The following is a 14,764-nucleotide window of genomic DNA, read 5'->3' on the forward strand; positions in this document are numbered from 1 at the left end:
TTTTCCGAAACCTAGGTAGTAAAAATTTGCCTACTAGATCTAGTACATCTAGGTTTACCTGGCTAACTTTGGCTGGTTAGTGCTGAAAAATCAGTCAATCACAAACTGGCAAAATCAAAAAATTATTACAAGAGCACTTCTCCCTCCCTGCATCCATTGCTGGCAAAGCAGACACAGTGAATGTACACATCTGGTCACTGCTGTTCATCCTCCTCCTCTAGGAAGTTCTTGCTTAGAAAGGAAGTGCATGGAAAAGGGAGGAAAAGCAGGTGCACAGGGACTGGGTGTGCATAGTCACACTGTACTTGTGCTCCCTTGAGGTTCTGTCAACAGTCTGCAGGGGGCTCAGTTCCTGGGAGTGTAACCTCCCCCACATATTCAAACTTAGTGGGTGTGACCTGATTCTCTGTTAGAGGGACTGCCTTATATACCAGTTTTTCTTGAGAAACCCACCTTTTTTACAGATTAACTGGCTGTGCTGCAGCTCTGTCTCTACATTTTAGACTTAGCAGCTCTGTCTCTGAATCTCCCCCACAAATTCAAACTTAGTGGGTGTGACCTGATTCTCTGTTAGAGGGGCAGCCTTATATACCAGTTTTTCTTGAGAAATCCACCTTTTTTACAGATTAACTGGCTGTGCTGCAGCTCTGTCTCTACATTTTAGACTTACTGGGCAGTGCCTCCCTGCCTGCTGCCTACCATTCCAGTTTTAAGCCTCTAGTCCAGCTTTCCCGCTCTATCTATTGCTTAACACCTCAGTCACTACATATACACCTGTAACACCTCAGTTACTACTTATGGCCCCTTTACACATTCTCTTCCTTGCCCTGTCCCTTCCTAATCTTTTTCCCCTCCCCCTACCGCTGTCTACCACTGGAACTCACTGCCCACCCATGTCCTCTCCCATTGTGCCCCCCCTACACCATCTTGCTCACTACTGCAATACCCTACTCACCCCTGTCCCTCACCACCTCACCATCTCTCCTGTCCCCCTCCTCCTTCCTAGCTCTCAACCTTCAACACTTCCTTCCTGCCATTAACCCATCCCCATTCCTCCTAAACGCAACCCGTCTTTGTCGCCTTTGTCGCCCTACCTCCCCCACCCTCCTCTGCACTCTCTTGCTCCTCCTCCTGCTATCCGCAGGAGACATCAATCCCAATCCAGGTCCCCCACACCTGTCCTCGTCCTATCCATGCAAACGTTTCCGGGATGTCTCCAATCTCATATCTATTCCCCTTCTCCCCCCCCCTCTTCCCTCCCCTTCTCATGTGCACTGTGGAATGCCCACTCGGTCTGCAACAAACTTCCCTTCACCCACGATCTCTTCATCTCTCATTCCCTTCACCTGCTTGCCCTAACTGAAACCTGGCTCTCCCCTGATGACTCTGCCTCAGTTGCAGCTCTATGCCATGGAGGCTATCTCTTCTCCCACACTCCCCGCCTAGTTGGCCGCGGAGGAGGCGTCGGGTTACTACTCTCGCCCTCCTGTAGTTTCCAACGCCTCCTCCTACCACAGTCTCACTGCTTCTCATCCTTTGAAGTCCACTCCATCCGTCTATTCTACCCGTTGCCACTCAGAGTGGCAGTCATTTACCGCCCCCCCTGATAAATCCCTCTCTTTCTTCCTCACTGACTTCGATGCCTGGCTTTCTGTTTTTCTTGAACCCTCATCTCCGTCCCTCATTCTCGGAGACTTTAACATACACGTTGATGACCCGTCCAACTCTCACGCTTCTCAGTTCCTCACTCTAACATCCTCCTTCAACCTCCAGCTGTGTTCCACCACCCCTACTCACCGTGATGGCCATTGCCTTGACTTCGTCCTCTCTTCTTCTGGCTCACCCTCCAATTTCCACGCCTCAGCTCTTCCTCTCTCTCTGATCATCACCTGATCACCTTCACACTTCTTCACCCTCCCCCTCAGCCCCGCCCAACATTAACCACTACTTCCAGGAATCTCCAGGCTATTGACCCTCCCACCTTATCATCTAGTATTTCTAATCTCCTCCCCTCCATCATGTCCTCCGAGTCTGTCGACGAGGCTGTCTCCGCTTACAATGCCACTCTCTCCTCTGCTCTGGACACCCTTGCACCATCCACCTCCTGTCCCACAAGGCGTACTAATCCCCAGCCCTGGCTGACCCCTTGCATCCATTACCTTCGCTCCTGCGCCCGATCTGCTGAACGCCTCTGGAGGAAATCTCGCACCCATTCAGATTTCCTTCACTACAAATTCATGCTATCCTCCTTCCAGTCCTCACTATTCCTTGCCAAACAGGACTATTACACCCAATTGACTAATTCTCTCAGCTCTAACCCTCGTCGTCTCTTCGCCACCCTTAACTCCCTCCTCAAAGTGCCCTCCGCTCCCACCCCCCCTCACTCTCTCCTCAATCACTGGCTGACTACTTCCGCGACAAGGTGCAAAAGATCAACCTTGAGTTCGCTACCAAGCCACCTCCTCCTCTTCACCCTTCAACCCTCTCCCTCAACCAACCAACCCAGACCTCCTTCTCCTCCTTTTCTGATATCTCCGAGGAGGAAACCGCCCGCCTTCTTTCCTCCTCAAAATGCACCACTTGTTCCTCTGATCCCATCCCCACCAACTTACTTAACACCATCTCTCCTACTATCACTCCCTCCATCTGTCATATCCTCAACCTCTCTCTCTCCACTGCAACTGTCCCCGACACCTTCAAGCATGCCGTAGTCATGCCACTCCTCAAAAAGCCATCACTAGACCCTACCTGTCCCTCCAACTACCGCCCCATCTCCCTCCTACCCTTCCTCTCCAAGATACTTGAGCGCGCAGTCCACAGCCGCTGCCTTGATTTTCTCTCCTCTCATGCCATCCTCGATCCGCTTCAATCCGGTTTTTGCCCTCTTCACTCGACAGAAACAGCACTCTCTAAAGTCTGTAATGACCTGTTCCTTGCCAAATCCAGAGGCCACTACTCCATCCTCATCCTCCTCGATCTATCCGCCGCTTTTGACACTGTCAATCATGACTTACTTCTTGCCACACTGTCCTCATTTGGGTTCCAGGGCTCTGTCCTCTCCTGGTTCTCCTCCTATCTCTCCCACCGCACCTTCAAAGTTCACTCTCATGGATCGTCCTCCACCCCCATCCCCTTATCTGTTGGTGTTCCCCAGGGATCTGTCCTTGGACCCCTTCTCTTCTCAATCTACACCTCTTCCCTGGGCTCTCTGATCTCATCTCATGGTTTCCAGTATCATCTCTACACCAGACATCACCGCGGAGACCCAGGCAAAGGTATCGGCCTGCTTATCCGACATTGCTGCCTGGATGTCCAACCGCCACCTGAAACTGAACATGTCCAAGACCGAGCTTATCGTCTTTCCACCAAAACCCACTTCTCCTCTTCCTCCACTTTCTATCTCAGTTGATAACACCCTCATCCTCCCCGTCTCATCTGCCCGCAACCTCGGAGATATCTTTGACTCCTCTCTCTCCTTCTCTGCGCATATCCAGCAGATAGCCAAGACCTGTCGCTTCTTCCTCTTTAACATCAGCAAAATTCGCCCTTTCCTCTCTGAACACACCACCCGAACTCTCGTCCATGCTCTCATTACCTCTCGCCTGGACTACTGTAACTTACTCCTCACCGGCCTCCCACTTAGCCATCTATCCCCCCTTCAATCTGTTCAGAACTCTGCTGCACGTCTCATATTCCGCCAGAACCGATATACTCATATCACCCCTCTCCTCAGGTCACTTCACTGGCTTCCGATCAGATACCGCATTCAATTCAAGCTTCTCCTTCTTACCTACAAATGCACTCAGTCTGCTACCCCTCACTATCTTTCTACCCTCATCTCCCCTTACGTTCCCGCCTGTAACCTCCGTTCACAGGATAAATCCCTCCTCTCAGTACCCTTCTCCACCACCTCGCCTCACCCTATGCTTGGAACAACCTTCCTCAGCCCTTACGCCAAGCCCCCTCCCTGCCCGTCTTCAAGTCTTTGCTTAAAGCCCACCTCTTCAATGCTGCGTTCAGCACCTAACCCTTACCGTTCAGTGAATCCAGACTGCCCCAATTTGACTGCCCCTATCGGACCGACCGTTCACTTGTCTATTAGATTGTAAGCTCTTTGAGCAGGGACTGTCTCTCTTTGTTAAATTGTACAGCGCTGCGTAACCCTAGTAGCGCTCTAGAAATGTTAAGTAGTAGTAGTAACCTCCAGCCAGGCTCCACCAGACTGGCCGATTTCCTTGCTTCACTCTATACCCTCTACTTCCTCTTGAGACTCATTCTCTACCTGCTGATTTGTATTTAAATCCTGTTCTTGATGTTTGGCCTTCCTGATGGAGTGGAAGTGTTGCTTTGGGTTTCCTCTCCTTATTGTTTCTTTTCTATGCTTTGGATTCCAATTGTACTCCTCCTTGTTCCAGTACCAGTATCTCTGCAGGAATCCAGCCTCCTAAGCCAGACTTCTTGAGGAGTCTCATTTGCTCTTGCTCCTTGCTTTCTTAGTGAAACTCCCTGGACTCCTCCCTGGGCCCCAATTCTCAGGTAGTTAAGACCTGGTGGCTGCTAGCACCAGTGGGCTCAAAACAAAAGGAAGGCAGCTGCTACAGGCAGGGGGAGGATCTCAGTTTTGAGCCTCGTAGTGGGCTTTAGCCTGCTTGTTACTCCTAGTCTTTCTAAGATCATTACAAATGTGCTACAGCTGAAATGAAGAGAGGGAGAGGAGAAACAAGAGAGATGCAGGAAAGGAACAAGATGGATGACAAAGGACATATGGAAAGATGGATAAGAAAGGGATGATTGAAAAAAACAAAGGTAGAGTGGGAGATGAGCAAGAGAGGGATGGGAAAAGTACAACCAGGAAAGGTGGAGAAGAAGGAAGAGGAGAAACTGATGGGCAACATTCCATCTTAAGTATATGAAGGACCTGCTAGATACACTCTATCAGTTCCACTTTTTGAATTCCACAAGGCTTATGAGGATGCACAATTTCATCCTGCAGAACAGCTGGATCACCCCCGACAGGGAAGGTGATGCTGGCAAACCCCCATGCATCTTAGGTGAAACATTAATGAGTGGGGGTTTGATATAAATTGCAGAGAAGGGAAAAAACTAAACATATTTATTTATTTAGAGCAGTTATATCCCACATTTTCCCACCCATGGGCAGGCTCAATGTGGCTTACATCCAGGGCTTTTTTTGAGGGGGTACTGAGTACCGGCACCTTTTCTATTGTCTGCTAAATTTGACCCATGGTCCCCAAGTTTTAATGAAAGAGCTCAGGCTCTACACACCAATTCTGCCTTTGTCATAGATTCTGTGACTGGTTGCAGGGGGCCTGGCTATTGTGGGATGGGTCCCTCAGTGATCACCCCAACCCTGAAGGGTGGCCTGGCATTTGAGTACCAGCACCTTTTTCGATAGAAAAAATGCACTGCTTACATCAGTTTAAAAAGGCTTACAGCAGTGTAAAAAGGCTTACATCAATCTAGTAACAAACAATCAGATACATTTAGGTTGAAGTAGTTGGTAAGTAATGACAAAGGGGAAGAAAAGAGAAAGGTGCAAAAGAGTTCAATACATCCGTATAACAGTAACAGTTCAGGAGTCACTAATGCAATGCGTAAGAAGGACGACATAAAGATGGATGAAAAAAAGATTTGGGGGGGGGGGGTGGAGCAAAAGGGGCAATTAAAGTGAAGAAGGCTAGAAAGACTGAATACCTGACAGAATAGAGAGTAGCCTCATTTCTTTACTTCGATACCTGGTGATCTCTTTATTATGTTAAGATTGCTATAATGATGCTGCAGCAAAGTAAGGAGATACAGTAGGGTGCAGATGAGGAGACACAAATAAGGGACTGCCATATTATTAAGTACTACAGGGTCAGGAACCAAAGACATTTGGATAAAGTCTACAAGAGGCAAGCAACCTGCAGGGTGGGGGACAGGAGAAAGGACAGTTGTAAATATCAAGATAGAGAAAAGGTGCAACTCATTGGTAAAAGATGTCAATAGTGCTGATTAGCTTTGGAAGGCAAAAGGGGATTTCGAGGTCCCACTGGTGGCCTTTTAGTGGCGTGCCTAATGGACTGTTTAAACAATCATGATCATGGAGAAAACTGAATTCTTTGAAAGTCTGATACTTTTTATTGGCCCAATATAGGACATTTACCAGACTGTGCTGGACGGAAACTAAAATAACATTACTTCCACCCTGGCAACATTTTCTACACTGCCAAATACATTCAGCTCCAAATCATAAATACACATACTGATACAACAGATCAAATGTTAAACTGGACACAATGGTAGCTGTTTTTGCAAAGTGTTGATAGCACAGTACGTTATATTCAGATAGAGGCACAATGAATTCCTTCCAACAAGCACTTAAAATGTAAGTGGACAAGAAACACATAGAAAGGTCACAAGCAAATGTCTGTCACAGGACGTATGACTTGAGTTCCCAGTCCTACTAGAACCAATAGGCCACAATGGAATAGTCTAGATACTTTGGTGTTTATTTTAAAAGTGTTACTAGCTTTTTAGATGTATATACGCCAGTATTTAGAAGTGTGTGTTGCATTAATGTGTAATGTGTAAATTCCAGTTTTACATAGCTGAGAAATTCATATCTAAAACTAAAAACATGCATATGGCAAGGGGGCATGGCCTGGACATGTTTCTGGGCAGAACTAGGGCAGGCTTAAGCAATCAAAGGTCAATTTTATAATAGGATGCCCACATTCAATTGTCAGTTGAATGCATAAATGTACAGAATACTGTAGAATATCATTCAACTTCCCACAGGAGGGTGTTCCAGGCATCCACTGTCTTTTCTGAGAAAAAGTCGAAAATAATTTTCCACAGAAAGGGTGGTGAATGCCTGTGGGAGACAGTGAAGACAAAAACGGTGACAGAATTAAAAAATACGTGGGATAAAAACAGAGGATCATTATATAGCAGTGGTTCTCAAATCTGGCCTTGGAGACACCCCAGCCAGTCAGGTTTTCAGGATATCCACAATGAATATTCATGAGAGAGATCTGCATGCACTGCTTCCACTGCATGTAAATCTCTCTCATGAAAATTCATTGTGGATATCCTGAAAACCTGACTGGCTGCAGTGCCTCCATGACCAGGTTTGGCAACTACTACTATATTGAAAACAGATAGAATCCTATTAAATCAAAACTTAAATGACCTCATAACTGGAGTGAGCTTTGACAGTAGCTTCAGAGGTTGGGAAGTAAGACCAATGCGAGGCAGACTTTTACTGTCTGGGACCCATAAATGATAAACGGATCAGGATCAAGGCAGATGGGAAGTAGGACCAGTGCCAGGCAGATTTCTACAGCCTGCGCTTCAAAAATATACCAGTGTTTAATCATGAAGAAGTAGAACCTGTGCAGAGTGCCAGATTCAACACCGGCCACCTTGCTGGGTCAACTAGATGCTGATACTTACTATAAGCTCCTTTTACTAAACTGTGGTAAACACTAGCACATGCTTACTGCTGCTCAAAAGGGCTTAACACAGGACGCGCTGAGGCATCCCACGGTAAGGTCCGAATGTGTGTGTGCAAACTACGTGCTAAATAATTTGGGGGAATTTTTCTCGGAGAGGGTGCATCCGGGGGGGGGGGGGGGGGGGGGGAGGATGGAGAGTAGGCATGACACCGTAAATCAGTGCAACTGCACTGCCACACTAACTGACTAGAATGGGATTTAGCCCTTACCATCTACAAAATGGGTAAATGGGTGGTGGTAAGGACTCACATGCTCATTTTTGTTAATGGCCACACACTAATTTCACCATTAGTGCATGACCATTATTCCAAAAAATGGAAAAGCGGTCAGTGGTAAAAATAGCCCTAGCGAATGGGAAAGACTTGCGTAAGAGCGTGCTAAGACCGCTTTTTACTGCGGCTTAGTAAAAGGATCCCTAAGTAACTTACACATATAAGTGTACACTTACCCATGAAAATGACGGCATAGCAACTAAATGCTATTGTACAAGGGCGTGCGTAAGTGGCATAGTACATAAACGCAAAGAAGGCATATACAGAGGTGGAGAACGAGTGGGACATCTGCACATAAGTGGGACATCTGCTTAACATACCGAATAATGTAAGTTTTGTGAGTCTCTACCTCATTTACATGACAGGTGTAACTACAAGCGAGTAAATGTTAGGTGAGTTGATGCCGGGTTATGATAGTATTCCGTAAAGGAATCCAAGTTGCAATTACAGAACCAGCTGTCACTGAACATGATCAGGGTGTCTAAACGGAGAACTGTCTCCTAAATATGCATTCCCCATTTCAGAAGAGAATGCACATCTATGTCCAAAAAGGTCAATGTTTGTATTTACACCAGCTACCTGGGATGTCTAATTTCAAAAAAAGTGTTTCTAGTGAACAGCACTCCACTGGAGGGATTAGGGGAGGTTGTCCCTTAATTCTTCAGTGGTTGATGTCCCCTCCCAAAAGAAACTCTGGCAAGAAATATCTGTGACAGCTTAGGAAAAATAAATGTTTGTTTCTAAACTGGCCAAAAACATTTATGTTCCACCAAATAAACATGTGTGTTAGCATTTCAGAACATGAAGGTTTATGCTGCCATGCCAATCCTGTTGATATTGTAGACATTCACGCTTTCCAAAAATACTAGGACTAGGGGGCATGCGATGAAACTACAGTGTAGTAAATTTAAAACAAATCGGAGAAAAGTTTTCTTCACTCAACGTGCAATTAAACTCTGAAATTTGTTGCCGGAGAACGTGGTGAAGGTGGTTAGCTTGGCAGAGTTTAAAAAGCGGTTAGACGGTTTCCTAAAGGACAAGTCCATAAACCACTACTAAATGGACTTGGGAAAAATCCACAATTCCAGGAATAACATGTATAGAATGTTTGTACGTTTGGGAAGCTTGCCAGGTGCCCTTGGCCTGGATAGGATGCTGGGCTCGATGGACCCTTGGTCTTTTCCCAGTGTGGCATTACTTATGTACTAAAGTGGATGCTCCTACCACATGTAACCAGTGCATAAACATCTATGTTGGCTGATCCTGTTCTAAAGTACTAGTGTAACTTGAGACGTCCCAACCTGGATGTCTCAATTCCGATTTATATGTCCTTTCTAAAATCTGCCTCTGTGAATTCAGGAGAGAGGACTTAATGATTCAAGCACAGAGGCCCTGATGATGAGTTTCTCTTATATGGTAGAGAAGCCCCACCCAGCGCATACCAGGATGCACTGGGCAGGGTGCCGCCATTTTGAAGGCAGCGCTAGTCCTTCCTCCATCATTACAAGGTATGGGGGGGGGGGGGATGTGAGGGGGCCACTAGACCACCAGGGTGAATGGGGGTATGTTGTCCACTAGACCACCAGGGCGTTATTTTTTTTTTTTTCACTTTAAATATTTTTATTAATGAAGCAACTTACAACATTCAAGACAGTACAGATAATGCCAAGTTGTCCTAAAATATTGGACATCCATATAATATAACAGAAAAGAACAAAACAACAACCCAGTCACCCTTATGGTGAAAATTGAACTATTAACTCCCAATCACTATAAACAAGGGTCTACACCCTCAGCTCTGTCCTACCCCCTTAAATTTGTTCAAGCATATAATTGCCTCACTTCCCCTCTAGCCCTCCTCTTCCGTTCCTCCCTTCCCCCCTCCCTCCCCCCCAACTACCACCCGTTCCTATCAAAGTTTGATTGTCCTCACCCATTCTTGCAGTTGAGACCATCCTCTCTTGCACCGTAGCTCCCCATCTCTACGGTATGCCGTTAAGCGCTCCATAGCTATGAGTTGTTCTAATTTTGCTTTCCAATCCCCCAAGGAAGGAGGGCCAGTAACTCGCCACTTCAGAGCTATCAGGCATTTTGCTGCCGCCAGACCCCAACGTAACGTTTTGCTCCGTTCCCATGAGTCACTGTCATTATACATCCCCAGCAAGCACACCCGTGGACTACACACCATGGAATCTCCAAACATTCTTACCAATGCTTTCATCACCGCCTCCCAAAATGGTATCAACCGGGGGCAGGACCACCAAATGTGCAGAAATGAGCCCTTGTCTTTACCACATCTCCAGCACCGGTCAGGAGCATTAGGGTACATACCCCTAATTCTCTCAAGAGTGTAATACCACCTCGATAGCACCTTGTATGCATTCTCTTGCACTAGAGCGCACGTGGAGGCCTTTTGAACTTCCCCACATATCGTCTCCCATTCCTGATCATTGAAGCAGCAATTCCCATGCTCCCTTGAAGCGAAAGGGGGCAGGGTCACTGCCTCTCATAAATTTGTATAGCACCGAGATGGACCTAGGCACCCTCCGTAATATACCCCATAAATTCTCTAAGCTCTCCTTATCCTGAGGGCTGCCCCCCCTCCATCCCATTGCTCCCATAAAATACTTAATCTGTAAGTAAGAAAAACAATCTCCTTCGGGGAGTCCATATTGTAACCTCAATTCCTCAAAGCTCTTAATCTGGGCCCCTTGGAGCACATCTCGAAAACTTGAAAAGCCCAAGTGATCCCATCGTACAAAAACCAGATTATCCTTCCCGGCCCCGAACTTTGGTTCCCATCTTATCCCCGCCCTAGTGGAGACCCCCTCTCCCTGTCCCCACTTCCTCCGAAACTCCTCCCATACAGTCAAAATGTGCCTAAGATATGGGTTATCCACGCCCGCCAACACCCCCCCCCAATCCCTCAGTGGTCCATAATAACGATTTTAAACCCCTATGTGGGAAGTACGATTGTTCCACTTGACCTGTTGGCTTAAGCCTGCCCCCTTCCCACTCCAGCACCATCTTGACCTGAGCAGCCTGATAATACCACTCAAGTCGAGGCACTGCTCTACCCCCTCTTTCAATCTCTCCCCATATCACCCTTCCCGCTAACCGGGGATGTTTGCCGTCCCATACAAATTGCAATATCTGGCGTTGTAATTGCTGCATCTCCCGCTTGGGGACCGCCACCGGCTGGCAAACCCTGAAACAGAAACAACAGCCTAGGCAAGACGTTCATCCTTATTACCGCCATCCTCCCCCACCACGACAGCCACAACCCTTTCCACCGTGATAATTCAATTCTAATGCACTCCACTATTTTGCCATAATTAAGTCCATAGACTCTACTCAGATCTCTAGGAATATAAACCCCCAGATACCTAATATGACTTCCGGCCCACTTAAAAGCAAACCTCTGCTTCAAACAGTTTTCTTCTTCCTGGGAGACCGAAATGCCTAATATTTCGCATTTCTCCATATTAATCCGCAACCCAGCATACTGTTCAAATTCCCCCAGGACATCCACCACCACCTCCAACGTTTTCCCTGGATCTGTCACATAAAGCAACAGATCATCCGCATACAGTGCCATGCGATGTTCCCTCTTCCCCACTGTGAAACCCCGAAACTCTGGATGGCTACGTAACCTCTCTGCCAAGGGCTCTATATATATAGCAAACAATAAGGACGACAGAGGGCAGCCCTGACTGGTTCCACGTTCCCACCTGCAGAAATTATCCCCAAGACCCATACGCTGCATAACCTCTTTCAGAAACACCCAGTCAACCCTGTCAAACACTTTTTCGGCGTCTAGTGTTAACAGTATTGCCCCTGGGAGTCTCTTCTGTGCTTCCCATTGCAAGTGGAGGGTACGGCAAATGTCACCCACCTGTCGACCCGGGATAAACCCCGACTGGTCATCCCCTATCAACTTTGGTAGGACCCGTTCCAACCTGTTGGCCCACACCTTGGCCAGTATCTTTACGTCAACATTTAAAAGTGAAATGGGTCTATAGGAGCCACATACAGTGGGATCCTTTCCTGGCTTAAGCAACAAAGAGATCCCTGCTTCCATCATTGAATTCGAGATCCCCCTTCCCTCCAATACTCCATTCCCTAACCTGATAAACTGGGGCCCCAACTCCTCCGCATAACACTTAAAAAAACCGAGCGGTGTAACCATCCAATCCTGGGGCCTTCCCATTCGGGAGGTTCTTAATTACCCCATATACTTCCCCCAATCTTATCGGTTCTCCCAATCATACTCGCTCCGCTTCACTAAGACACGGGAGCTGTAGCTGATCTAAAAATTGCCCTATTTCCCCCCTACTCATATCCTCCCCCTTCTTATACAATTCTTCGTAGTATGTCCCAAAGCTTCTAGATATATCCACATCTGCATAATGCCAACCCCCCTTACCATCTCTCAGCCTTTGAATAAGTGTCTTCACTCGCCTCGCCCGCAACCGACGTGCCAGAAAAGCACTTGATTTATTAGCAAACTCAAAGGTCTACTGTTTCAGCTTGGTTTGCATATATTCAATCTCTATCATTTGCAATTGTGCCAATGCTCCCCTTCCTGCTGTAAGCTCCTCCCCCAACTTTTTTGTGGGTTGCCTCTTATGCTGTTTTTCCAGTTGCACTAGGCGAGCTCGTAACTCCAAGGATTTCTGACCTCTTTCTCTTTTTCTCCGTGCACCCCATTTAATAAAAACTCCTCTAACCACTGCTTTCATAGCGTCCCATAAGGATCCATCATTAACCTCACCATTATCATTAAGTTGATAAAATTCCTGTATCGCCCTCCTGATGTCCTCCCTCACTGTTTCATCTCCCAATAGAGTCTCATTGAGCCTCCATAGGCCCCCCCCCCCTCTGCCTACCCCCCAGCCCCTTAAACCTAATTTATATAGGAGCGTGATCAGAGACCTGACAAGTCTCTATTTCTGCTGCTTCTATCATATGCCAACTGTTGCGGTGTACCCACAAACTGTCTAACCTCGCATAAGACTGTGCTGCATGTGAATAATGGGTGTAATTTCTCTGTGTTCCATGTAATAATCTCCAGCAATCCACTACCTCACATTCCTTCAAAAAGTTCAACAACGCCTTACGACCGGCGCTTACAACCCCCCTCCTTCCCATGGAATAATCCAAATCCGCATCTGGGGCAATATTGAAATCCCCCCCTATGTTCACTTGGCCTTTAATAAAACCTTGGATTTCCTCCTTCAGCGAATCAAAAAATTGCTTCTGACCTTCATTAGGTGCATAAATATTAATAAATGTGATCTCCTTACCTTGTAGAAATCCCCTAATCCCCAAACATCGGCCACTCGAGTCCCGAAATTCTTCTTGTATGCTTAGCCCACAGGTGTGCCGCACCATTATAGCTACTGCCCCAACCCTTCTGGCCTCCCGTCCCTGATGTACCAATACTTCTCTAAAGGGCCGGCGCCGCAATAAATGGCGCGTCTCTCGGTCTCAGATGTGTCTTTTGCAAAATCGTCACATCCCATTTTAACCTATTCAATTCCTTAAAAACTCGGCCCCACTTCCCCTGATGGTGAAGCCCATTCACGTTCCAGGACCCTACTGTTAGTGTTTCCCCAGATCCCTCCCGCCTCCCCCCGCCTTCCCTCATCTTCACCCCTCCCCTTTCCTCCCCCCCTCCCTTTGCCGATCCCTGGTCCAGAAGATCAGCCATAGTAGGAAAAGTAACGTACGTTTCCAGAGGCTTTGATCATATATATCATTAGACAAACCCCCCTCCCCACATCTCTTATAACCCTTAAACACAGGCTATCCCCCCCTACCCGTGTCTGTTCCTTACCCAACTCTAACCCTCTATTTCAGGGCGTTATTATTTTGTGTCGGGGGGTTAGCGAGGATAGAGATTCACTGAACCTCAGCCCCCCCCCCCCCCCCCCCGTGCCCTCGTGTTTTGGGGAGGGGGTCAGAGAAGGCCACTGGCCTGTCATGGGGGGGGTGGGGTTAGGGAGCTGGATGTCCACTGGACCTCCAGCCCCTTGCCTGCAGGTGGGGGGAGACCTCCTAATTGATAGGTCAGGGCTTTTTATTTTGTCAAACAACTTCTGTGGGAGGATTGTGCCTTGGGCACATGCCCCGGCATAATCCTCCTGCAGAAGTACCCCCATGATCAAAACTAACAGCGCACATGAATTTGCATGCAATTAGTTTTGATCACGAGGGGTTTAATCCCTCAAGCTGTTCTGACGTTAATTTTCTAGCTCTGTTCAGAACAGCGCGGGGGATTTGATCATCGGAGCAGAAACTCCTATGTACGATTAGAACAGTGAGAAAAAAAAATACTTGGAAGCAATCTATCTGGTCAGAACAAGAGTTGCATTGCTTGCAGTGTTTGGTGACCTCCCCTCAAGCATTATTAAATTAGTACTGGAAACAGACCCACGTCCTTCAAAAGAAGATGGTGCTAAACAAAAACAAGTGATCTATACAATTATATTAATTCCAAAAAGCTCACGTTATAGTGGAATGATATCTAGTTTTCCCGGAGATAAGCATCTGGTTGCATTCTAATGCTTGCATACAAAGCAGGAAATTGATTTAAAGTTTTTTTTTAAATGCACTGCAAACAGAAAAGTTAAGACATCAATAGTTAAAACGACACCTGTACAAAAGGAGGGTAATTTTATAAAGCTTTTTTCATGTCAGAGTACTTAATTGATTAGATATGGTTCTTTGTATTTCTATACTACAAAACTTATCAGGTTGTATTTTCTCGTTTTTAAATGTCCTTTTTACGATTTGTACACCATCTTGATCGTGTAAAGTTAAGCAGATTATAAAAACCTTAAACATGCCTTTATACATGTGTAAAAGGCCTCTTTATAAAATTAACCCACACCTGTAAGTGCTATGACAACTAGGCGTGTACTTGAAAACAAATGGTAATAGATAGGCATATTTGGCAAAGGCCAGGCA

General features: G+C 46.7%; 1 protein-coding gene across 1 annotated transcript in view; it reads right to left on the reverse strand.

Moving 5' to 3' along the window:
* HIBCH (3-hydroxyisobutyryl-CoA hydrolase) overlaps positions 1–14,764 on the reverse strand; it is a 178,956-nt gene that overhangs the window by 78,628 nt on the left and 85,564 nt on the right. The gene's annotated exons all lie outside the window — the stretch shown is intronic.

Source organism: Microcaecilia unicolor, chromosome 7, assembly GCF_901765095.1.
Source record: "Microcaecilia unicolor chromosome 7, aMicUni1.1, whole genome shotgun sequence".
NCBI lineage: Eukaryota > Metazoa > Chordata > Amphibia > Gymnophiona > Siphonopidae > Microcaecilia > Microcaecilia unicolor.